This window comes from Notamacropus eugenii, chromosome 1 (assembly GCF_028372415.1).
Source record: "Notamacropus eugenii isolate mMacEug1 chromosome 1, mMacEug1.pri_v2, whole genome shotgun sequence".
Lineage (NCBI taxonomy): Eukaryota > Metazoa > Chordata > Mammalia > Diprotodontia > Macropodidae > Notamacropus > Notamacropus eugenii.
In genome coordinates, this window is record NC_092872.1 from 700,059,786 (window position 1) to 700,085,089 (window position 25,304).

A 25,304-nucleotide genomic window follows, 5' to 3' on the forward strand; every position below is an offset into this window, starting at 1 on the left:
GAAGCGGATGGTTTGGGCTCTTTTGAAAAACAAGAAACAAAAAAATCACATATATTTTCTGGCAAGTAAGATTCTCCAGGTAGCTGTTATGGTCAGACTTCCCAGAGACGGGTTGGGGGGGCGGGGTGGCCTCACACAGTGAAAAGGTTGACATTTCCTGGAGATTTTAAGTCACACTGTAGATCTGTATGGGGGCGAGGGGTGAGAGACCTATGACACAGTCAGTTTTTCTAGTTTGGGGGGAGAAGTGGATGGAAGCCCGAAAGGAAAGCCAAGGGAAGGGTGTTAGTACCCATTCTTGCCACGGGCCAACAGCCACAGCTAGGGAGAATAGGCAAGTGAATCCGAACCCCGGAGACCAAGAGTCGCCCCCACTGAGTGCCCAGAGCGACCTCCGGGGTCACCAGGGAAAAGGAGAGGGTCGAAAACTTAGGCTCTGGCTTGGGCACAGGCCTCCAAAGAAGGCAGCCACCAGGTTAGACGCGACTCGGCTTGGCTGCCCTGGAGCCCTCCCGGGATGGCGCACGGCGAGAGGAGGGGGAAGGCGGGGGCGCCCGGCTGAGCGCTGCTAGGGTAAGATTAAACGATGCTTATCGCTCTCCCGCGGCTGCTGGGGGAGATAGGAGGCTTGTGCTGTTCATCCAGAGAACAGTTTGGGACCCAGCCTGCGTGCTGGGGGGTGGGAATGAGTGGGGGACAGGGGAGGCTTCTCGGAGGACTCCTCCATATATTAGGATGCCGTGAAAACCGAGATTTCCAGGACACCCCCCGGAACAGATACCCTCTAGTGCATTTATATTTAACCGCACCCATACCCAAACACATCACCAACCCAAACATCCCCTTCCTAGGGTGGGAGGAACCAACAAGCTGGTTACTTGACTCAGTGCCCCCGCAGGCGCTGTCATTCATCGTCGACTTTCAGGAAGTCCTGGTTGAGGCGTGAGACTAGGGTTGGCTCATTATACATTCATAAGATCTTTGGATTTTTCAGTTCATTTTACAGATGAGATTAAGCAAAGGCATGTAAGATGTGTGTAAACGTCTTTTCTTAAAGTGAGGTGATTGTATGTTGGGGTCAGTAGATGACTTGGTTGTCACCGAATCACAACTATGGTTTTCAAGGGATGAAATTGTCATCTGAAGAAAAGACAAGCCATTTAGCAGCCTATGCAGTGTCTAGCAGCGTGTGCACAGGTCTGATGCCCTGCTCCTCCGATTTAGTCAGCCTTGTAGAAAACAATCACATCCTAGAATGTCAGGACTGGAAGAGATGTCAGAGATCTAGACCACCTCCCCACCTCCCCATTTTACAGGTGAGATGGGGAAGATTTTGTCTATGTGAATTCCTTGTGCCTTTTCTTAAATTAAGGCGATTTTATCTTGGGTCAAAAGGTGACTTCTTGAGTGTCACGTTGGCTATGGTTCTATTTTGTGGGGAGAACAGTTAAAAGAAACCCACCTTTTCAAAGGCTTATAGAGAATGGACTATCTCTTTAAAACTGTTTGGGCTGGACAATTAACACACAGGATGTGGTGTGCTGGTAGGCTTTTCCCCCCTCGGTGCGGGGAATTATCACATGGTGCCTTCTTGAACTGCTGTGAAGAGCTGTAGCAGGAGCTCAGGGAGGAGGGATTGCCGGCTTGTACCCAGACACACATAGACTGTGCAGTTGATCGTTTACTTAAACCAAATTAGCTGAGGCTCTTGTTACTATGGTACAGTCTGAGCCTGCAATATCTCAGTAATAGCATTTATTAGGTCTATTTGCCTGGAAGCATGTCTTCCCGGATCTGATAATGCATCGGTGGAGAGAGAATGTGTGAGATTGTATCAGGCACTTGATTACTGTTGCAACAGGAATATTTAAGAAAGAAAAAAAAAAGAAACTGCTTGCATTTGTAGCTGATTTAGGCTTCAGATTTGTGTGTGTGTGTGAGAGAGAGAGAGAGAGAGAAAGGAGGGAGAGAGGGAGGGAGAGAGAGAGAGAGAGAGAGAGAGAGAGAGAGAGAGAGAGAGAGAGAGAGAGAGAGAGAGAGAGAGAGAGAGAGAGAGAGAGAGAGAGAGAGGAGTGAGAGAGTGAGAGGGTGAGTGTCTGTTGCAACCAGTGTCAATTTCACAAAGGACTCGCTGGAGCCTCTGGGGCAGGTAGTAGTATTTTGGGCTCTACCATCTAGAGAGTTAACTCGGCTACTCCTATCTCTCTTTTGTGTCCTAAGGCACAGGGATTGGAGAGGAACTGGAGGCTGGGGCCAGCGGGCAGTTAGTTCTGTGGCTGGCGGACAGTGAAGGGGGTGGGGAGAGTTGTGGGTTTGGTGTGGTTTTTTTTTTTTTTTTGGTGGGAGAGCCGAGGTAGCGTCTGCAGCTTGCAACTATCACCAAACAAACCTCAGCCTGAAAAGAAGAAAGAGGACCCTCATCCAGATCGACAAGGGAGCCTGAGATTTTTCCCTCCCCAGTCTCCAGCACTGGGAGAGGGAAGCCATTGGTTTGGGGAGGGCGGGCGGGGGAGTCTGGCAGTTCGTTTCCCCATGGATTTGATGATTGGGTTCGCTGTCTTTGCTCCTGTTCGAGAAGATCGCAGGTGAAACTATTATCGTCTCGCAAAGCATGGGGAATTCAGAAGATGCAGTTTAAAGACGGGAGAAGCAACACCAGATTAAGCACAGGAGACTCTGCTTTCACGAACAGATGCCTGATGGTTGCCTACCCTTTCTCTTTCATTAGGGGAGACAAATTTGCTGTCAGCCAGCCAGATTTCCAATTTACCGATAATGATTCTTGCATGAAAATTGATCGAGGGGGCTTTCTAATGCTGGGCGCTCTTTCCTTCCCTCCTCTCCAAGCTCTTCTCCTTCTGGCTGGGTTATTGTAGCCTGCGGGAGTTTCTTCCTCCTTCCCACCATCTCCCTCCTTCCTGAGTCAGTGGTGGGACGCCGAGGAAGAGAGATAAGAACCAGGGGGGTGGGGGGAGAAAGGGGAAGAGGGGAAAAAGACAGGGGAGTGGGGCGTGGAGAAAGGAAACCAGTTTTTTCAGTCTTTCTCCTTACCGAGACTTGTGTTTGCAATATCGGTTCCTTTATTTCCGAGAAGAAATATCCTCACTGTACTTCTTGGCTGTTTGAGTATTAATTTTCTTCTCTTCTCTCCTCTTCCCCCTCCTTTCACCCCCTCCTCCCCAATTCCCCCCCCCCCCCGCCCCTCCTCAACCAGTAGCTAAGGGGAAGCGAAAACAAAGCCGATTTCTCCTTGGCAACAAGAGATACCCCCCCGCGGCCCCCCCCCCTTCCTTTTTCCTTCTGATTCTGAACATGAAGCCCTGTTGGAAACAAATCCATTGACCCTCGCCCTTGACATTCAAATGACTGAATGGAGAAAAGATTGCTACTCGCACGTCTTGGGGGCTGTTTTTCTCCCCTTTTTTTCCTTTTTCTCAAATGAGTAATCCCTAAAGCAGATCTCAAACCCGGGAATCCTCCTCCTCTCTCGTTTTCTCTCCCTCCCTCTCCCTTTCTTTCTCTCCACCATCACTCTCTCCCCACACCTCCCCCCCCCTTTTTATTTGCATCTCAAGTCCAAAAGGCAGAAAATACACACCCAGGGAAGGCATCGAGGCATCTGTTTAAAGCCTCCAAGTGCTGTCGTTTTGGGTCAATTACCTCAGCCGTGGATCTCCGAGCGCCAAGGCGGCCAAAATTGGGGAGACATTTTTTTTTAAACAAACTTAAAATTTCTTGGATTGCGATTCGAATCGCCGTCCTGCCCATATTTTTTTTAAGATTACAGGATTATTCTGTGGCTTTTTTCTTCCTCGTCACCCCGTTTTCTGATCACTATGGAACTCTAATTTAAACCATGTTTGGATTGAAGTCTCCTCTCTATTACTTACCAGGTAAGGAAGCGCTCTGCTGCTGCCGCTCGGTCGGCGTGGCGCGGTGGCTGGGGGAGGGGGAGGGGGAGAGCTCTTCTCCTCGTGTGTGTGTGTGTGTGTGTGTGTGTGTGTGTGTGTGTATACACGTGTGTGTGTGAGTATGAGTGTATGTGTGTGTGTGTGTGACGGTATCTTCGGCTTAATTCTCACCCCTTCCCTCCCCTTGGGCCTCTGACAATAACAGATCCGCATCTCCTCGGCTTCCTTGCTTGCCTTCTCCCTGGCCCTTTTGCCAGCTCTCCGTGTGCAACGTGAGCCCGGAGCCCTCTCCCCCCCTCTCCCCCAAGCTGGCCGCCTTCGGGTGTAACGCGCAGCTCTCTCCTTTTGTCTGCCTGGAGCCGGAGCCGGCTCCTGGGTGGCTGGCGGGGCCGTGTTTAGTTGGGCGGCGGCAAGGATTTGTGTAACCCAGGGTGCATTCAGGAGCGGGTGTGAAGTTACTTTCTACTGGCCGTGCCCAGTTCTTTCCTGGCTCAGCGAGCCCCCATCGCGTTGCGCACAGCCCCAAAGTGGAAGGAGCTTTCTGGCGTGTTCACCTCTACTCCCTCCACCCTTGGCCTTTAGCTAAATCTCTCCCCCTACTCCCGGGAGCCGCCTGCGGCAGCCCTAGAGTATGCGCAACGACCGTGACATGTGCGAGCACCCCCAGCCTGGGGCTGCCTAGTCTCCTGGCCCAGCGGAGGAGTTGACCCGGAGGAGGAGGAGGGAAGACCGAGGAAGAGGGCGGGGGAAGCTTGCTAGCTCGGGATGTTTGGCGTGATTTCCTGTTTCCTTAGCCCTCCTCCGCGGAGCTGACAGCCGGGGCCACAACTTTCTGTTTCAGGGCAGCTCCTGCTTAGCCAAGGGGTGACAGCGGAGGGACTGTGGCGGGGATTAAGAGGACAAGTAGCCCAGAGTGATCTTGGTTCAGAGTCTAGCAATGCTCCTCTGCGGGGTTAAATTCCTCCCCCTCACCCCCATTCCACCTAATCGGTACTCTCTCCACCCTTCTCCCCTTCCACAACTGTAGGCTAAGTGAACCTGCTGACGTTAGAGAGTGCTTTACAGTTTACAAAGTGAGGTCTAAGTTTGTGATAATGCCGTTCGTCTCCCCTTTTCCACTGCCGCAGAACCTTCCGGGTGTGGGGCCTGTTAGGGTGACTTCTAATAGATGAGGCCCTTGGGGTCAGGAAGCTAACTGGTTTTGCATGTGGCTTCTAGTGCTAGCAATTCACTGTAGTTTCCCCACCTCCCGGCCCCCACCCCCGATCCCTTCGAAAGTTCAAGTTTCCTGTGCTTTGAGAAACAGTCCACAGAGGAGTTGGGCTTCTATCGATCCTGGGTTTTGTTTAGAATAAGACCCTTCCATAAGAGAGAATGTTAATCCCTCGGGAGCCCCAGAGTGGGGCTGTGTATATGTGCTCACGCTTGCGTTCAGTTATTATTCTCCGTGGGAAAGATGTATTCAGGGTTTTATTGGTGAGCTTGTAAGTACTGGGCTCTGGGAGAGAGGGGCGCACTTTTCACCATTCCGAATGCCTTTTGGCCTCACATTCACTGATCTGCCAACAGGGAAAGCCTAGAACCCTACTTTGGATCCCTGAACTTGCAGTGAACCGTAAGTCCCCTCCCTTGGTGGAGCTATAGGTGACATTGACCTTGGAGAGTTGGTTTTCCATGAATGTGGTTGGAGTATGTCTGGGAAGCCAGAGAGAGAGGATCAGCATTGACCCATCTTTGGGGGACAAAGTAAGAATTCAGTCTGTGCTCTGAGTCCCTGACTGCTTTTCACCTTCCCTTTACTCATTACCAAAAATAAACTTCAGATTTTTATGAGAAACTCCTTTGTTTGGGGACGATACACTCCTCCCCCACACACCCATCCACTCCTATACCTATGTCTGTTCTTTGCTGGATTGAATTTTCTAGCCGAGGGATGTTGGAGGTAGCCGACTTCTCCATAAGCCCCTCACCAGGTCCTAACATTTGTCTAGCTCTAAATCAAGATAGTTTTATTCAAAAGTCAGAGTAGGCTTTTTCCACAGAGAGCAGCCTGGCTCACAATGGAATGAACCCTAGATTTGGAGTAAGAAGACATTGGCTCTACTTCTAGTATTGTTATTCATTGCCAAGTCATTTGGCTGGCCCTCTGTTTCTTCATCTATGAAGTGAGAGGGGTAGGTTAGATGATCCCTAAAGACCTTCCTAGGTCTAAATCTCCCAATCCAGTGTCATGAATGGTGGTTAAATTCCCTATCTGACTAAAGAAATGCAGATCATATGCCCCTGGGCCTTAGGAGCATCATGAGTTGCTGTGGCAGAAAAAAAAATTGCCTGATGGCCACCCTGCTGGTGATGAGCCTCTTCTCTCTAGAAGTGACTTCTCTGAAACAGTACTGGTCCTACCTGTTGGGAGATATGTTGGCAAATCAAATTATTGTAAATTAGGGCACTGCTTACTTATAAAAACTTCTCTTCCCACCCTGCTTTCCATTCTTTTTTCATTTATTTAGTCAACCAATATTTGACATTTATCAACAAATAGCAGGTTAAATTTGTTAAGTTCCTACTATTCAAAGAATACTGTACTAAGTCTGGGGCAGCTGGGCGGCAAAGTGGATAGAATGCCAGGCTTGGAGTCAGGAAGACCTGAGTTCAAATCTAGCCTCATGCACCAGCTGTGTTACCCTTGTTTTCTCAGTTCCTGATCTGTCAAGTGAACCGGAGAAGGAAATGGCCAAACCAATCTAGTATCTTTGCCAAGAAAACCGCAAATGGGATCACAAAGAGTAGTCGATGCCTGAAACGCAACAACCACGAAGTACTGTCTCCTGGGAGACACAAAAGATCATAAACAATAGATCATCCCTATCCTCATGATACCTAATTGGAATCTAGTAGGAAAAGGTTTTTTTTTTTAAGGGACGGCAGAATCAGGATTTGAACCCACAGCCTCTGACACCAGTGCTCTTTTCACTTGACCAGGCTGCCTGTCTATGTTGTAAAATGGAGAATGATTAAAAAGTATTTAAGTGAGGTATGAGCAAATGGGCTGAATGTACCTCAAGGAAGGTAAGATTTCTGATGAGGGAGTTAAGGAAGTCTTCACAGAAGGACCAAAATTTGAGCAGGGTATTGGAAGACAGATGCTGAGTAAGGCTTTTCCTCCTAGAGACCAGGGTATTATGATATTCTAATGATCATATTATCTTAGGATTTAGAACTGCCAGGGAACATAGGGATAGATCATCTAGACTTAGGGTTCTTAACCTTTCTTTTGCTTGTTCTGGACCGTTTTGACAGACAAGTGAAGTCTATGGACCTCGTCTTAGAATTACGGTTTTTGCCTATACTCATAATTGAAGTAAATGCCAAATTTCAGTTCCAGGTTAGAGGGGGAAAATGGTGTAATTTTCTCATCGCAGACCTCTGAAATCTATCCATAGACTCCCTGGGCATGTTGTTCAGTCGTTTTCCAGTCCTTTCTGACTCTTTGTCTGGTCTAGAATAGCCTCATTTTACAGCTGGGAAAGTTGAGGTCCACCCTCTATGAAGGTGGAGGAATTGTGTCTTTAGGACTGAAACTGTTATTTCACTGATATAGTCTATGTGCTCTCAAATTTTTTGGTCTCAGGACCCCTTTACATGTTTAAAAATTATTGAGGAATCCAGCTAGTATTTGTCAAAAGTTAGATCTGAACCCAAGTCTTGCTTCCAAAGCCAGTTCTTCTGCCCACTAGCTGGAGTTACTTCCTGCCGTTTAAATCAGCACTTCAGTGTTGTTTTTTTTTTTTTCAGTTGAATTGAATTGATATGCCTCAGGTCACACAACTAGTAAGCCTAGTGCTGAGATTTCAGTCTGATTCCGTTAAGAACCGGAGCTCCTAGAGGGCAGGGACTAGTTTGGCCTTTCTCTGTACCCTCTAGGCTTTGCACGATAAGCCATTTATAAAAGATTGTGGACTGACTGCAGACTAATGCCAGAACCCAGAGCTTTCTGGCTCCTAAGGCTTGGTTTGGGGGATATTCTCATTGAAACCCATCCCTATATTCCTCCTATGTTGTTCTGGTAGTCTCTTTTTCTTCCAAAGGAACAGCCCGTTAAGTGTCAACCTGGGAGATAGGAAGCAATTAAGGATAATTATTTGTGGCCATTGGTGGTGCATCACATGGAGCATGTGGTCAGTCCAGATTCCCAAAGACAGTAGGAAATCCATTCAGACCAGGTAGGTCAGTGTAGTTGCCTGTTTCAACCTTGTGAGTCACCTACCCTTCTCACTGCTCCCAAAGTTTAACATTAGGGCCATGTTTTTCACTCCTCTTAATATGTTTAAGTGTTTGGTTGGGGATACCCTCCCTGGGCATTGCTAACTGTGTGGGAAACCTTTGCCAAGTTCATTTCCTCATCTATAAAATGAGGGGGTTAAGTTCAACAGCCTCTAACGTTCCTTCCAGCACCAAGGGGACTATATTAAATTAAGGGCTATTGTCCTAACTGGTGAGGGACAGGCATCTGGTGTTAGACAACACTGTTTTCTTGGGAATCTCTCCAAGAAGTGGTATTTCTGAGGCTTATGGAAAAGTGGCTCCATCTTCAAAATCTATTCTAGGCTCCATCATTGGTGCTTGAAAAGATGTTGTCTGTATAATTGTCTCCCCAACTAGACTGGAAGCCCTTTGGGGGCAGGGGTGTTATCTGAAAAACCCTGCCAGTAACACTCAGAGGACAGACCTCTGGGCCTAGAGTCAGGAAGAGTAGAGTTCAGATGCATCCTCCAGACACTAGCTGTGTGACCTTGGATCAGTCACTTAACCTTTGTCTTGCCTCAGTTTCCTCAAATGTTAAATGAAAATAATAATACCTTCCAGGATTGTGGTGAAGACAAAATGAGATAATATTTGTAGCACAGTGCCTGACAGATATTGTTCAGTCATTTCATTCATTTCTGATTCATTATGACCCCACTTGGGGTTGTCTTAGCTGAGGATACTGGGGTGGTTTCCTTCCCCAGTTCATTTGACAGATGAGGAGACTGAGGCAAAGGTGAACTGAAGGTGAAGTGACTTACCCAGGATCACATAGCTAGTAAGTGTCTGAGGCTGGATTTGAACTCATGTATTTCTGACTCCAGGCCTGGTGCTGTATCCACTGCCCCATCTAGCTACCCTAAATAAAGGATTAACTATTATTATTAACTGGCCTATGGAAAAAAGATCTTAATAAAACTTATTTTTAAAAAAACAAACTTCTTCCACTCAACCTCAGGTTTTAATCTTCCTCACATGGGAGCTTACCACCCCATTCTTGAATGGCAGGAATCTAAGATCAAAGGAGGTGTGTGAAGATACTTGGCCAAGGTCACCCAGCTGGAGTGAAGTGGCAGGACCTATTCCAGAACTCAGATCTTCTGGTTCTTCCCCACTATATGCAGGACTTGGCCACCTCTGGAGTTGCCTAGTTAATCATTAATGGAACAGAAATTAGATGAAGTTACAGTCTAGTTCTTCTGGTTGTCACATAAGTTTCCTTTGGACAGCTTTGGGAAGTGCATAATGGACTAGAGATCTGTTTGGATCCAGAAGTGCTCTGATCCCTGCAGCTTCTTAATAAAGGTTGGCTGTATTTGTATTTTTATCTATATTAAGGCCCCCCCCCCCAATTCCCTCAACAGTGCTTTAAATGAGTACTTGCTGAAACAAAGTTAGTTGGATTTAGGCAACTGTGTGGAGGTTCATTAGCACTCCTTCCTGGTGATATGGGGATAGACAACTGGATTAGTAGCCAAGACTTGGATTCAAATCCTGCCTGAAACTCACACTAGTTGTGTGACCCCTAAACAAGTCATTTGACCTCTGTCAGCCTCATTTTCTTTATCCGCTTAATCGGAATAATAATAGCACTTTGCGTTTTCAAGTTGTTAGGAACAAAAGATAACTTGTATATAGACCATTGAAAACTTTAGCTATATAAATGCTAGCTATCACAGATAAGGAAGCTGAGATCATAAATTAATCCAATCCCCCTGCAGTTCTTAAGCTCTTACTGTTTGTTTAGCACTGGAGACACTTGGACCAAAGCCATATAGTCTGTGCCCTTAAGGAAGTCACATTTCCAGGGAAGATCACTTAGGTAGATAGGTACAAAATTGGCATTAGAATTTGTCTTCAGATTAAAATTCAACAGCTTTTCCACTCTTCCTGTGTCCTGGGCCATTAGTAAATTTTTGTAGATTTGGAGGAAGCACTGGGGTATCTGGGATGTGGTATCAAACACCCTAGAGGTTTATACTGGACGAAGAGCTGGAGTGACTTTGGCTAAGTCATTTCTCTTTGATCTCTACATGCTCCAGTAGGGTCTTGGAGTAATCATACCTCCCCCAGACAAATTTAAGAGTTGGTGATATCATGAGCCAAAGCCTTGTGCTCTTTGACTACCAACATCCAAGTGAGATAAAAGGAAAACATTCCTATTTGAGCTGACTGAGAGAGTGAGTACCTTATTTACAGCTCACAGACCCAGCATGCACAAGTCTACCAGCTTCTCCAGAGTACTTGTCAAACAGTCCCTATTTAATCTTCCTGATACCCCTGAGAAATGGGCAGATAGCAGCATATTCCCCTTAACCATCTGGGAAACACTGGGGACCTCTTCTTAAGGATCTGTCCCAGCTAGAAATCAGGAAGGCTAGGTCCCCTGGGCTCTCTTGCTGGTTGGGCTGCAGCTGAATGGGAAAGGGTGGGGAGGGAGAGAAGAGTCCTTTTTGGTAAAGTTTACTCATTTTTAGTTGTGTCCAACTCTTCCGGACCCCTTTTGGGGTTTTCTTAGCAGAGATACTGGAGTGGTTTGCTATTTCCTTCTCCAGCTCATGTGCCAAATGAGGAAACTGAGGCAAACGGAGTAAGCTACTAAGTGTCTGAAGCTGGAGTTAAATTCGTCTTCCTGGCTCCAGGCCTCGGGTTCTAACTACTGCACCACCTACCTTTGACCCATCTAATTGATTAAGTCTTAAAAATCATAGTTAAGACAAGTCAAAAAGCTTGTAGGATCCAGGAGATACTTTAGAGACAGGTTGATCTAACCACCTTATTTTTACAAAGGAGCAAACTGAGGCCCAGAGAAATGATTTGTCCAAGGTCATCTAGGTAGAGTAGCAAAGCTGGGCCTCTGGAGTCAGAAGGCTGTGCTTTCAAATCCTATGCTGTCTGCTACCTCCAGGCTGCCAATGAGAGAGGTAAAATGGCTAAGATTAGGAGCCTCTGCCTCCACATGGTTCATTTTACAGATGAGGAAACTGAGGTCTAGAGATAGGGGAATTGTGTGATTCTCTGACTACCTCCTCATAGAAATAGACATTCAAACCTTCTGTCATACCAAGACATAATGTACGTGAAAGTCAAATTGCAGGGCTGAGAATGGTAACAGTCACCATGATGATGAGTCTAAATGGATAGGGCCTTTGAGATGTGTACCATACCCCTTTTCTGGTCTGTTCTTCCTGGTATAGCTGACTCCGGAGAGAACTGTGATTTATAGTATGTGCTCAGGACAAATCCATCCATATGTCTATGTTTGTGAGCAGACTGTGGGATTCTTCTAATGGGAAATTCTAGAAGCTTGAAGCTACAAGAGACCTCAAAAATTGTCCAATTCAACCCCCTCATTTTACAGAAGTCTAGAGAGTTGGAGGGATTTGGCTAAGGCAGGGGTGGGGAACCTTCGGCCTCAAGGTCACATGTGGCCCTCTAGGTCCTCAAGGGCAGCCCTTTGCTGGATTCAAATGTCAAAGGGCTGCGGCTGCCCTTGAGGACCTAGAGGGCCACAAGTGACCTCCAGGTTTCAGGTTCCTCTCCCCTGGGCTAAGCTCCTTAGGGGTAGGGAACCTGCAGTGACAGGGATAGACCATAAGCCCCATTTTCCAAATCTCCCCTTCTTCCCAGGCTAGGGATATTTCTGTTTCACTAGGCATCCTTGCCCACCTCTTCCCTTTCAGTACTTTTCCATGGTTTTGCTGGTAGATGGAAAGCCACTCAGACACACTCTGTTCACGCAGTGTCTTCATTATTTTGTATTTTTCTAAAATGGTTCAGGTTCCTCTTACCAATAAAGGACCCTCATCTTCTATATGATGACCCAAATTCCAGCGAGAGGAAGTTTCTGGAAATTTTGAAGAGAGGAGATGGACTGGGAAACTGGGGTTTGCAGGCAGTAAAGCATTAGTGGGGGGATGCAGGGAAGGGAAATGTCAATAGGTTTCTTATTTTTTTGGTGAACTTTGCAGAGCACAAACCACGTTATTTAGTTTGGGATCTTAAAAATATATTGTCTCCCACTCAGTAGGCTCATCAAATGATCATGTTTGGTACATTTGGGTACATGAATTGGGGAGAAAGAATGTATCAAAGAAATAATAAGGGTTTTTTTGGGGGGGAATTGTTTTTTTTTTTTAATCCAAGGACATTATGATAATTGTTCCGATACACAGCAAAGCCTTTCCTTGCCACAGCCCCTATTTTACAGATGGGAGAACTGAGTCCTATACATTGAAAGTCACATGGATGAGCAGGGATTGAAACATAGGCCTCTTAACTTCCAAGTTCAGTTCTCTATTATACTGTGCTGAGTACTGGAAAATTTACAGGTTTTTTTTCCAGGACTTTCATATCTCCTTGGACATTTCATATACTTCCTGAAAAGATACTCTATCATTGGACAGCAGTAACCAATGGATTAGGGGGGATTCAGGGAGCCACCATCAAAAATGGGACTTTGCACTGGGGAGTGGCTGGGATGTTTCCAAGTCCAGACAGTTTTGATGTTATGTTATGGGGATCTCTTTGCCAGTAACTTCTGCCCCCAATATAAGATCCTTGATCTGTCCTCTGGAGCAGCATAGATAGATGAAATCTACTTCTTCTCCAGGAGACCCTTTTATATATTTGAGGACACTTCTTTCTTCCTTTAGGATAGCTTGCATTTCTTTAGTCCAGATGGAAAATGATACATCATGGTGCCCATTAGGGAAAGTTCTTAGCTTCACTTTTTTTGGAGAAACCAGATCTTTGATTTCATTAGTATAATGAAGGAATGAGGAAACTCCCTCTATCACTGCAGATTGCCAATTTATGGGGCAATCAGGTGGCACAGTGGGTAGAGTGCCAGCCCTGGAGTCAGGAAGATGTGAGTTTGAATATGATCCCAGACACTTAACTAGCTATATGACCCTAGGCAAGTCCCCTAACTTTGTCTCACTTTTCTCATATATGAAATGAGCTGGAGAAGAAAATGTCAACCACTCCAGTATCCTTGCCAAGAAAACCCTGAATGAGTCGGAAGAGTTGGATGTGACTGAAAAAAACAACAGAACAACAGCTGCACTTTATGGTGCTGCTTGGGGTGGTGGTTGTTGGAGAGTCTTGTCTAGGGTCACCTACTTTAGGATGTAGGACGCGAGTCTTCCTGCCAACTATAGCTAAGTTTCATCTTACTTCTCTATCTAGAAATTTGAGGTTTGTAAAGCGCTTTATGTTTGTCATCTTATTCAATCTTCACAGCAACCCTGGAAGGTAGATACTATTTATTATCCCCATTTTACAGATGGGGAAACAGAGGCAGACTGAGATAGACTTGCCCAGGGTCAGCCAGGTTTAAGTGTTTGAGGCAGGATGAACTAAGCTCTTCCTGACTCCAAGTTCAAGACCCCCCTCCATGCTGCTTAGCTGCCCTTATTATATAATTAGCACAAATAATAATAGCTCAGTTTGTATAGGTTTTCAAACACGTGAACTACTTTATTTCCATCTTTTCATTTGATTCTCACAGTGACTGTGGAAGCCCCTTGAGAGCAGGGACTTTTGCTTTTTCTTTTGTACTTTTTCTCAAGATGAGGTAACTGAGGCTGTGTGTGTGTGTATGTATGTATGTATGACTTGTCTCTTGACTGGTGTGGATGGAATGTTGCCAAACCCTAGAATCCCTGTTCAACCAGCTGGACCAGTAGAAACTGGGTATCCTGACCTAGTTTGAAAGGGTTCAGTGATAGGGTGCACTGATTACCAGATCCTCCCAGGTTGGGAGTTAGGGAGGAGAATGGCATCTTTGAGTTTTGGAAGGTTCTATCCCCAACTCGTGGGGACATTGCTGGACTCCATGTCTGTCATCCGAGGACCATCTTTGGAGAGAGGTGCATCACCTGATGCTCAGCTTACTGGAGGGATGAAATTCTTTGACCACAGTTATTTCAAAATACCACCTGCTAATATGTGAGGGTGTTGAATCAGCCTTGATAGACAGTAGCAACATGACATTGATGAAATATCCTGGTCTTCTGAAATATAAATAGTGATGTACTTGAAAGACCTAATCTTACCATAGATCTATGTCGTATCATAACCATCCCAGGGAACATGAAGTCCAGTGTAGAGTTCATACCTTTTAAACTAAACAAAGGGAAAATGACTGGGAAAACTCTATATTAAGAAGTAAATCCTCGAAGAAATCAGTGGGACATCTTTAAAAAATCTGTAGAAGAGAGTTGAAAAAAGTTCAGAAGGGGACAGAAAGAAGTCATCTGGTTGACAGCACATATTTATAAAACACCTACTCTGTGCTAGGCACTAGACTGGGGTAGGGAACCTTCAGCTTTGAGGCCACATGTGACCCTCTAGTCCTCAAGTGTAGCCCTTTGTCCAATCCAGATTTGAACAAAGGGACACACTTGAGGACCTAGAGGGCCACATGTGACCTTGAGGGTGCAGGTTCCCCACCTCTGCAAGCACTGGACATACAAAAAGGGAGCTAGTGCAGTGGATAGAGCACCAGTGCAAGAGTCAGGAGGATCTGAGTTCAAATCTCACCTCAGACACTTGACATTCACTCACTGTGTGACCTTGAAGCAAGTCACTTAACCCCATTTGCCTCATCCTGGGTCATCTCCAGTCATCCTGATGAACATCTGGTCACTGGATTCAGATGGCTCTGGAGGAGAAGTGAGGCTGGTGACCTGCACAGTCCTCCCTCACTCAAAACAAAGTCAAGTGCAAGTCATGTCATCATTTCTCTGATGACCCAGTCTTCTTTGGCAACGATGGATAAACACACACATATAAAAAAAGCCAAAACATCAATGCCTACTCTCAAGTAGTTTTTAGTCTAATGGGGGAGACATTGTGTAAATATCTATGTGCAAACAAAATATTGACTGGGTACTTTGGAGGTGATCTCCAAGGGGAGTCAGGAAATGGGGAAAGACTTCTTGTAGAGGGTGGGCTTTTAGCTGGGACCTGATCAAAGTCAGATGGGGAAGATGAAGTGAGAGAGCATTCCAGACATGGAGAACAACCAGTGAAAAGAAATGCCCCAGGTTGGGGAGAAGCCATGTCTTATGTGAGAAGCTTGAGCTAGGAGGCCAGTGTGACTGGATCAGAGAGTACATTGGGAGAGGGGTAGAAAGGAGAAGGAAATATGAAAAAAAGTAAGTGTTTACCAGCAAATTCAGATGATAGGGGGCTAATGGGGGAAGGACCAGAGAGAAGAACCCAGAGCAGTTGGGAATTAGGAGGAAAGAGAGTTTGACTTACATAGAGCAGTGGTCAGGAAATGGTGCCTGTTGAGGATGAATGGTATTGTAAGTGAGGTTTGATGCTGCTGGACACTGTTCTCCCTTAAGGGTTTTAGAATAGTGCCTCTGGACAGTGTTCTCTCGTGAGTGTTCTGGAATCTGGTGGAAGGAGAAGGTTTTGTCCGAGCGGTTCTTTCAGAAGCAAAGTTTGTTGAGCGTGGGCTCTGAGGAACTGTTCTTCTGCCACCAGGGAGAGGTTGGTACATTCCTGATTAGGCTCTTAGAGCCACTTTGCAGAGTGTAGCTGTCAGTGGGCCAAGTAGGAGAGGGCAGAAATGAGCACAGAGCAGCATTTTCTGTATCAATAAGAATGTAATTAAGCTTGGCCCGACATCTGAGCTTGGAGGACCATTCACTCTCTGTCTTTTCCTTTCCTCCCACCCCACATGCTTCAGGAGCGGAACTGGGTAACCCCAGTGCTTGAGCCTGCTTCATAGGAAACTGTAATAGACAAGATGCTTAGAGAGAAAATTGTTTTATTCCCCAGGGTCCACATCCCCAGACTCTTTATTTCAGTGCCAAGAATGAATCAAACTTTCTGGCCACCAGAGCAGGCAAAGAAAGCGGATTGGACAGTGGTGAGGGGAAGGATTAGCCACCTGGGAAGGCCAAGTCTGGCCTCACCTTGTCCCAAGGCCACCGGACCTGGGGCCCTTTGAACTTGACCTTCCTGACCACATTGGGAGAATTTTTCCATAGTAAGCTCTCCTCCCTTTTGTTACCTCACTCACTCAGAATTAACTTTCAGACCTCCTCACCAGTCCTAAATTCTGTTGTCTTGGTAACTATGTCAACCATTTGCTAGTTTCCTTGTGATTATTTGAGGAAGGAGGAAAAAAAGAGAATGGGAAAGTCTGGGAATGAACATAAAAGGGGGGAGTGGGGGTGTGTATACTAATGCCTTAGGCCATCCGTGGACCAGTGGGGATGATGGGCGTGCTGGAGAACTACCCTGGAGGCTTTCTAAGGGAAGCATTGTTGCTTAAGGGACATTTGTGTAGCCCAAGTATCAAGGACTAGCAAATTCATCCCAGCATATTGAGCAACAGAGAGAAAAGACAGAAAATGACAGAGAAAAACAGACCTCAGGGAGAAGGAAATGGAGCTTGGTATAGCGGTAAATTTGGAATGAGTACTGGGTTCAGATCCCTCTTCTGCCTCTGACTAGTTATCTGAACCTAGATAGCCCTTTTCCCTCTCTGTGCCTCAGTTCCTTGGTCTGTCAAATTAGAGGGCTGCTCTGGAATCTATGATCTAGTGCCTTGGAATTTTCTTGGGTTCTTTGGTGAGGGTAGGGAGACTCTGAATTTCATTAGTATGGGCCCTGCTGGCTCAAGCACCCAAGGTGCCAAGCTCCTGAATGGATTCATTAGTACACTGCTTTGGAGACTAGACCCGTTGGGGAGCTTCCATTGAAAAAAAGACTGCCTCCCTTTACCAGCCCTGGTTTACAGTGGGGAAATGTTAAGAGTTCCTTGTGTTCCAGACCCTAACCACCCTTCCACCAACAAGGAGCTAATGTACAACATCAGTGTGTGTGATAGACAGTTTTTAAAGGATCAGACAGATATAAGGTATTTTTATTGTTATTGGTGGGTGGAGAGAAGGAAAGTCTATTGGGGATCCACACTCCCAGAACAGATGGAGAGTATGTGTGTGTGTGTGTGTGTGTGTGTGTGTGTGTGCGCGCGCGCGCGTGCACGCGCACGCATGCACACACATGCTTATTTCATTCAGTACTTTAAAAAAAATGTGATTTCATCAGTTTGGGTTCTTTCTCTAGATATAAACTAAGTCGCCCTCCTTTCTTCCTTCCCTCCTACCCGCCCCCTCAAATCTGGGAATAGCTTGTTTCATGGATCAATGCGACCAAAAAATCTATCACCTGGTCGTCAGCCTTCAGTTGATCCTAGGAATACAGATCTAAGGCTGGAAGGACCCTTAGAGACCATCCAGGCCAGTTCCAGACTTTACAGATGAGAAAGCAGACAAGTCCATGGAGGTTACATTAGTTACCCAGGATCACATAGCTAGTGAGTCACAGATTCATCATTCGAACCCAGCTCATTAAGGTTCAATTGAGTGCTTTTTCCACTTTTCAGTAACAACTAGAGGAATCTGGAAAGGTGTTTTATAGAAACAAGTACTTGATTTGAGCCTTGAAGGAAACGGGGAATCTAAGAAGCAGAGATGAGGAGGGGGAGGATATTTGAGGCATGAGCAGGGAGGAGAAAGGCGAAGAGGTGGGAGATTCAGCCTAGTTTGGCTGAAATGTAGCATTCCTGGAGGCAGGTTACTCCCGAGTAACACTGCAAAATCAGTCTAGAAAGCTAACCAGATTGTTTTGTTGTCCAGTCTTTTTTCAGTTATGTCTGACTTTTTATGACCCCACTTGGGATTTTCTTGGCAGAGATGCTGGAGTACTTTGCCATTTCCTTCTGTAGCTTATTTTACAGATGAGGAAACTGAGGCAAACTGGGTGAAGTGACTTGCCGAGGGTCACACAGCTAGTAAGTGTCTGGGGCTGGATTTGAACTCAGGTCTTCCTGACTCCATGCCCAGTACTCTATCCACTGGGCCACCTAGCTGCCCTGATAACCAGATTGTAAAAGGCTTTAAATGCCAAACAAAGGAGTTTTTATTTGTCCTAGAGGCAACTGGGAGTCACTGGAGTGACATGGTCCGTATCGGTAACTAACAAATGAAACTGAAAAGATCACTTTGGTTCTTTTTTTCCCCTAAAGGAGCAGTTTATTTGGCAAAAACAGAGAGCATATAGTCTAAGGAGGATGTGCATGGTGGGAGTTGGGAGTAGGATGTTTGTGGTAGCCCTGAAAATGTACTTAGGTGCATTAGGAGCCATACAAGGAGAAAGTGAGGGGATTCTACATGGAAAAGGGGAGTTGTTCTCAGTCCTGCAGCACCATCCGGACTAGCTTTTCAGAGATGATCTCATGCCCTGCCACCAACACCTCCTTCTTCCTGTCGTTTTCTCACACAAGGTGAGGAGGACGTGTCGTATTTCAGCCCCCAAGACTGTGCCATTCCCCTTCTTGACAAACTCCTAAGCTCTCTGTAATCTCCCCCCGCAGCATTGGCAGAAAGCATTCTGAGTCTAGCACCTTTGCATTCACCTCCTTGCTCTTGGGATTCCCTGAGACCTTGAGCATCTCAGCGTTGGTAGGGTTCTGACCCAGGGCCCATGTTACATTCCCACCCCGGCTGCTGTCTAATATTTTTCCATCCTCTTTGGTCAAACAGCTGGAAAGCCTCCTAGAACTCTGCTGTCTGATCCTCCATGGAGTCATACTTCCTGGCCTCTGCAGCTTGGTCCTACTATTGCTGTGCTGCTGCTACTGTAATGGCTCCGTCTCCTTTGGTTCTTTTTTTTTTAATTGGGGTTAAGTGACTTGCTCAGAGTCACACAGCTAGTAAGTTTCTGAGGTTGAATTTGAACTCAAGTCTCCTGAGTCTGGGCCCTCTGCTGTGCATAATGTGATACTACCTCAGTGGTTCTTATGAGCAAAGGAGAAATCTTGGTGGTTCCGTTGGGTAGAGGGTTCCACCCATGTCATTGGTTCCTTGAAATATTATGTGAAATTATATTCCTGGGGGCAGGAGCATTTTGACCACATTGACTCATGAAAGAAGTAAGACCCAGAATTGAGGGAGGGGGATGAAAGAGGAGGAAAGTAGAGGGACTTGATCTGTGTCAGGAGGGAAAGAATCCAAGCTAATGAAATCATAGATTTTTTTTCAAAGTTACTTCCCAAGGAGCAGCGATTGAGCCAATTATCTGTCTATTCAAGTAGAAATCTGTGGGGTATACCTCTTCTTTGGACTCACTTTGAACTCTGGGTACTTTGGAAGGATTCCAGAAGATCACATTTGGTATAGCTCCCATTTTACAGATGGGAATGTGAATGCCCACAGAGTTAAGGACTGACTATCCACACTTAGGAAGTTGAACAAGTGGGAACAAAGCCCAGGTTTGGGTGTCTGACTCCAAATCCAGTCTTTATTTCCCTCTTCTACTCTATCTTTCCTGGTGGAAAGTCACAGCACAGTTCTTGGACTGGAGCACAGGTTCAGGACACATTTGCTGTGCTGTCTTTCTTGAGTTTTCCTTGGAAGAATGGACAGGTTTGACACATCTTATCTGAACAGAGGAGAGCCCTAAAAGCAAGGGCCTGTTCAGATGAGAAAAGGACTCTGAGTGGGCTGTGGGGTCCTCCTGCGTTGATAACAGAACCTGACCATAGCCCTGGACAATTTCTGGAGGTGTTGTGCAGACCAATTACAGAGAGCCAGAGTAGAGTCTTAGAGCCTAGATGATTAAATCTGGAAGAGCATTCTTGACTATCTCGTCAAACCTGTTCATTTTTTTTTCTTTCAACAAGGTTTCACTGGTGCCTTTCACTGTCATTTCTAGATCTCTCACTCCTCCACCCGACCTTCACACTGAGCAGTCCATTAAAGAGTGACCAAGTCTTAGAGAGTATTCCTTTACCTCTCCATTGAAGTGGGGAGGGAGCTACATTTCTTCATCTCCTTCCCCAGGCCAAGATTGTTCATTATGAACATCTGGCTTTATTGTTCTCCCATTTATACTGCTGTGGCTGCTGTTGAGTTGTGTCCGACTCTATGTGATCCCGTGGTCTTTGTCTAAGAGGTTTTCTTGGCAAAGATACTAGAGTGGTTTGCCATTTCCTTCTCCAGCGTGTTCCTGTTTTACAGATGAGTAGCTGAGGCAAACAGGGGTTAAGTGACTTATCCAGAGTCACACAGCTAGTAAATATCTGAGGCTGGATTTGAACTTGGATCTTTCTGACTGCAAACTTTATCCACTGCACCACCTAGCTGCCCCTTATAGAGTCATGTTCAAATGAGAGGGGTGGCACACAGTGTAGTGGTTAGAGAACTAATTATGGAACCAGGAACCTGGATTCAAGGAAGGACACTTTATAGATTTTCCTCATTTGATCCTCAGAACAATCCAGGGAGGTAGATGCTGTTATTATCCCCATTTTACAGTTGAGGAAACTGAGGCAAACAGGCTTAATGACTTGCCCCAGGATCACATAGCTAGTAAATGTCTTGAGACCAGATTTGAATTCAGGGAGATGAGTCTTTATTACAAAGTGCTTTGCAAATGTACAAACAGGTGCAGAGAGGTTTAGTGATTTGCCCTCTGTCACACAGCTAAGTGCCCCAGAATTGTGGCTTGAACTCAGGTCTGAGGATCTTTGTACAGTCGTGTGTGATGGCACTGTCTCTGGGTAAGAATCTCAGGATAATTTGATTTTTATTCTGGAAGGGGACCTTAGAAAATTCATTTGGTCCAACCCTCTCATCTTACAGATGGGGAAACCGAGGCTGAGATTAAACGCATTGTCCCATGTCACCCAGGTAATGAGAAGCAAACCCAGCGTTCTTTCCATCAGATCATGCCACTTTCCCCTGGCTCAATGTGGTTAGAGGCAGAAAGGAAGACTTGGCTATGAATGGGCTTGAGTTCAAATCTTAGGTGTATTCATTCCTGCCTGTGTTGACCGTGAGCAAGCCACTTGACCTCTCTGGGACTCAGTTTCCTCATGTATAAAATGTGGGGGTTGGATTAAATGACCGTTCCAGGTCCCTTCCAACTCGAAAACCATGATCCCATAACCTGAGGAGGTGTTTGTCTTTTTCATTTCTCTCCCTCCCAGGTTTCATTTCCCACCCTCCCTCCCTACTCCAGCACACCCCATCTCCAGCTCTCCAGCTCTCCAGCTCCTCCAGTCCTGGCTGAAAGAGTTAACCAGATGCCTGCCTCCTGGGCTCCCCACCTTTTTACACTCCAGTTAATTAAATGTGGCTGCCTATTGTCAGAAGACAAAGTTTGATATTTATTATACCTTGGCGCTACAAAATGTCAAAGGCACACATGCTTTCAAGAAATACTGGCAGGGAATAAAAAGCGAAGCATATGTCTGCTGAGTTCAGGGCAAGGCTGGGTGGCAGACTGAGGCCACCCCCCAGGAGCCCCAGGGCTGCCAATGACAGCTGATTTGACCATTTTGGTTTACACGGGGAGCCCAGCCTGAGTCACAGGGACAGAGACTCTATCTACCCCATCCTAAATAAACATTCCCGGTTCTTGGATTATCTTCCTGAAGATGGATTCAAGATGAAGTCAGACAGCCAAAATGATTGCAGTCAAGTGTTGAGAGGCATGGGAGCAGAGGGAGGCCTGAGTTTGAGGCTGTGTGACCTTGGGAGAGTGATCTCATCTTTATCTCATCCTCAGTTTCCTATCTGTAAAAGGATCGAGTTGGACTGTGTCATTGCTGAAGTTTCTTCCGCTTTTGAAACCTATGAATCCCATCCATAGAAAATGAAAGATGGTGTGTGGTAGAACCAGTCTTGGTCCATGAGACCTTATCCAAGTCACTCCCCCTCCCTGAGCCTCAGTTTCCTCCTTTGTAAATGGAAGGGAGTTAGACTAGGTGGTTAAGGTACCTTGCAGCTGTAAATAAGAGGATGGAACAAGGTCAGGGGTTCTTAAACTGGTGCTCGGGAATTTGTTTTGAAAAAGATTTTGAGAACTATATTTCAACAAATGATTGCTTTTCTATGTAATCCTCTGTGTTTTATCTTACACATTTTTAAAAACATGATTCTGCAAAGGATTTTCTAAGCTTCACCAAACAGACTCTGGAAGGGGACCAGGAGACCAAAAATGGTTATGAACCACTGGCCTAGAGGATTTCTCAGGTCCCTTCCCAATCAAAGAATTTGTGACATGTTGTTTCTCCCTCTCCTCCTTCCCTGCCTCCCCTCCCCACCCCTCCCCCCAATCCATTTTCCTTTGGGCTTTTAAATTTTATTTCTATTTTTTTCCCACTTAGGCACCATAAAAGTGCATGGTTAAATGTGATATTTTTACTCAGAGGGAGGGGGGAGAAATATGGATCTGTAAGTTTTATAGTTTTTTTCCCCCCTTAATAATAATGCGTTAAAGATGTTTGACATCTGTAACAAACAGCTGGTATCCTGTTATGGAAGAATGTCCTTTTATTTCAGAGCAGGTTGAACTGTCATTAATAGTATAATTAGGTGATTATCACTATACAGCCGAAAACTGCTTAATTGCATAGATAGCTTTTCTAGGATTCCAGTCTTTTTATGGTTATATTTGTTTTAGCAGTTTGAATTTTCATTATATTTTGTCATTTGCTACATTGCGTTGTGGGCTTTTTTTTCTTCTTTTTAATGTGTTTGACAGCTGTATGTGGGTAGCATTTGGTACTGGTGCACTGACTGGTATTAATGTTGGAAGGAAGAAGCCACCTGGAAGAGCATTTCTGGCCCTCCAGGCCCCATTTAACCCACTTTGTGCCAGCCCAGAGTCAGGAGCGGGGCAGGGAGTCCAGGTGCCCTTTGATTTACCTGATCTCAGTGTGGATAATGGTATGAAATTAGACATTTAACCCCAGAGCTAAGGTTGTCAGTAAAAGGGCCACTTTTACAATGCAATTTATTTTTATGGCCCATCCTTAATACACAGTCTTAACAAATGCTCTAGAGAAAAGGGGTATTTAAAAGGAGATTGTCAACTCTTTGTAGGGTCCCAGATTTTAAGTTGAATTTTAAAATAGACTGGTTTATTTTTATTTGTCTGTTTGCTTGTTTTCCTTTGTATTACATTTAACAGGAAATGTCTTCGAATCCCAGCTGGAAGGTAGTACTCAGAGTTTTAAAAGAACCTTCCAACTCATCTAGCCCAACCCCATCATTTTACACAGAAGGAAACTGACTCCCACAGTGGTTGGGTGAACTTGCTGAACACCTCAAAGTTCGATTTTCTTCCTCTCTCTGCCTCTCAGCTCTCACCTTTCTTTTGTTTTCTCTCTCACACTCTTCCTCCCCCTCTCCTTTTCCTTCTTTCTTTTTCTTCCTCTTTTTCTTTCCTTCCTTTTTCTCCCTTTTTTATCACCCTTCTTTCGCTATCACTCTTCTCTCATTCTCTTTTTCTTTCCTTCCTTTCCCTTTCATCCTTGTCCTTCCTTTCTTCCTTTTTCTCATTCTTTCACTTTGTTCTCTTTCTCTTTCACCCTTCCTTTCCTCCTTTTTAAATTGTAGGAATCTTTTTAAAATCCCTTTCAAGCTGTCCAAAAGCTGGGAGCTAATAAATTGTGGTTTTCACATCCGTTGTACTTTAAAGGTTACAAAACTATCCTGTGAGGCATAGTTGGAGAAATATTATACACATTTGACACTTGAAGAGACTGACGCCCAGATAAGGCCTTGGTCTCGATCCCCCAGAGAGAGTAGGAATTAGGAGGTCTGGCCCTGGTCTCTCAGCCTGTGTCTCTTGTGTAGCCCATACTGCCATGCCAGGCCATACCTCTGAGGCCTGCTGTTGGAAGCCTGTTGTCTGAGGCCTATAGGCAGTGGAGAGATTCATGGCTTCTTGTTGGGTGTGTCATGGAGGGAGGAGATTCCTGAAGGGGATTCCTGTTGGGGTGTGCCTTCCCTCTGCCAATTACTTCCTAGTCATCTTTATATAGCTTGGGTTTTGTACCTGATCATTTGTTGTCTCCCCCTAAAGATTATGAGCTTCTCAAGGGCAGGGACGACTTCTTTTGGCTTTTCCTTGGTTTCCCAATGCTCAACACTAGGTTGTGGTTGAGTCATTCAGTTGAGTCTGACTCTTCTTGACCCTGTTGTCCCTGGGGTTTTCTTGGTGGAGATGCCAGAGTGGTTTGCCATTTCCTTCTCCAGTGGATGAAGGCAAACAGAGGTTAAGTGACTTGCCCTGAGTCACGCAGCTAGTAAACATCTGGGGCTGAATATGAACTCAGATCTTCCAGACTCCAGGCCTTGCACTCTATCCACTGAGCCACAGCAGGTCCTTAATAAATGCTCATCTACCGACCAACTGACCAGATGCTTTCTAAGGCTCTATCCAGCTTTGGCACCCATGATTCTAATCATTGCCCTTTATCCAAACGGTCTTTTTTTTCTTTTCCTGAGAACAGGAGATTGAAGTAGTTGAGAATTTCATTGTGTAATGAAACAGACTGAGCTTTTCAGTCTGTGGGTCTGGGGTGACAGCCCATGGCAGGGTGCCACACCGTGGCTACTGAATGCTTGGGAGAGTTTTTTATAGGTCACTTCTCAAGTGTGCAGCCACCACCCTCTGTTGTCCCCAAATTGGGTGAGTGCCAGCCCAGTAAAACTCCTTATCAAGATTCCTAGACCTCTCATACAGACTCTCCACCTTCCTACCCTCTCTCTTCCCCTCCTTGTTTCCAACTCAGTAGTTGTCCCTTACCTCCAACACAGTAAGAACATCACAGCTAGCTAGTCCCCCATTTTTCCCATTTCCCCTTCCCTTTTCTTTTCCCTTCCCCAGTCTGACGAAGGTCACTTGGTATAGTGGAAGACTATACCAAGGTTTTTCTAGGAGGAAAAGGCCTTCTCTGGACCTCATTTCTTTTCATCTATAACACAAGGGGGTTAGACTACATGATCTGTAAGGGTCCCATTCAGTCCTACTTCTCTGTGGATGTTGACATAGCATTTTTGAGAGATTTCTGGCCTTGAGTCTGTGAGGGGCTGAGATGGTACCAAAACGTGTCAAAGAGATGGGAGCAGAGCCTTAGCTGTGTATATCTAACCTTAAGGAAGTGTAACTTGAGTACTGTACTTGGAGCTAGGTGACTTGGGTCTGCGTCTTGTTTAACACAGATGTTGCACCTCTGGGTGCTCAGGAAGCTAAATGTCAAGAAGA

At 45.7% G+C, this 25,304-nt stretch overlaps 1 protein-coding gene and 1 long non-coding RNA gene across 5 annotated transcripts in view; one reads left to right on the forward strand and one right to left on the reverse strand.

The window, feature by feature from the left end:
• GSE1 (Gse1 coiled-coil protein) overlaps positions 1 to 25,304 on the forward strand; it is a 795,746-nt gene that overhangs the window by 616,082 nt on the left and 154,360 nt on the right. The window lies entirely within an intron of this gene.
• Positions 13,576 to 15,689, reverse strand: LOC140521317 (uncharacterized). The gene is made up of 3 exons (XR_011972875.1): positions 15,486 to 15,689; positions 14,338 to 14,427; positions 13,576 to 14,233 (listed from the first exon to the last, which is right to left on the reverse strand). It is a non-coding gene; the product is annotated as an uncharacterized lncRNA (long non-coding RNA).